Source organism: Bison bison, unplaced genomic scaffold (genome assembly GCF_000754665.1).
Source record: "Bison bison bison isolate TAMUID 2011002044 unplaced genomic scaffold, Bison_UMD1.0 scf7180017864527, whole genome shotgun sequence".
In the NCBI taxonomy this organism is placed as follows: domain Eukaryota; kingdom Metazoa; phylum Chordata; class Mammalia; order Artiodactyla; family Bovidae; genus Bison; species Bison bison.
In genome coordinates, this window is record NW_011495078.1 from 668,369 (window position 1) to 668,701 (window position 333).

Below are 333 nucleotides of genomic sequence, written 5' to 3' on the forward strand. Positions count from 1 at the left end.
CCGCAGAGCCCAGGGCAGTCCTGTGCGCAGGACGGCTGGGAAAAGCCAGGCGGTCAGCATGGGGAGGGCACCTGGGAACCCGCCGGGGCCAGGCGCTGAGGGACAGACCGAGAGGACTCGGCAAACCTCTGGAGGCCGCCCACGATGGACAGGAACCCAGGGGGCGCGGGACCTGGCAGGGGCGACACTGTTCACTTTCCTCTCCGAGAGGCGGCGGAGGCCATAGACCTGCGCTCTGCGCTCAGCCTGGTCCAGCCGGGGGCTGTTCCCTGGTGGGCACGCAGAGCAGGAAGGCTGGGGTCCCTGTGAGTGAGGCGGGTGCTACCCTGGGCC

The 333-nt window shown here is 70.3% G+C and overlaps 1 protein-coding gene across 1 annotated transcript in view; it reads left to right on the forward strand.

The window, feature by feature from the left end:
- ATP4B (ATPase, H+/K+ exchanging, beta polypeptide) overlaps nucleotides 1–333 on the forward strand; it is a 5,283-nt gene that overhangs the window by 2,407 nt on the left and 2,543 nt on the right. The window lies entirely within an intron of this gene.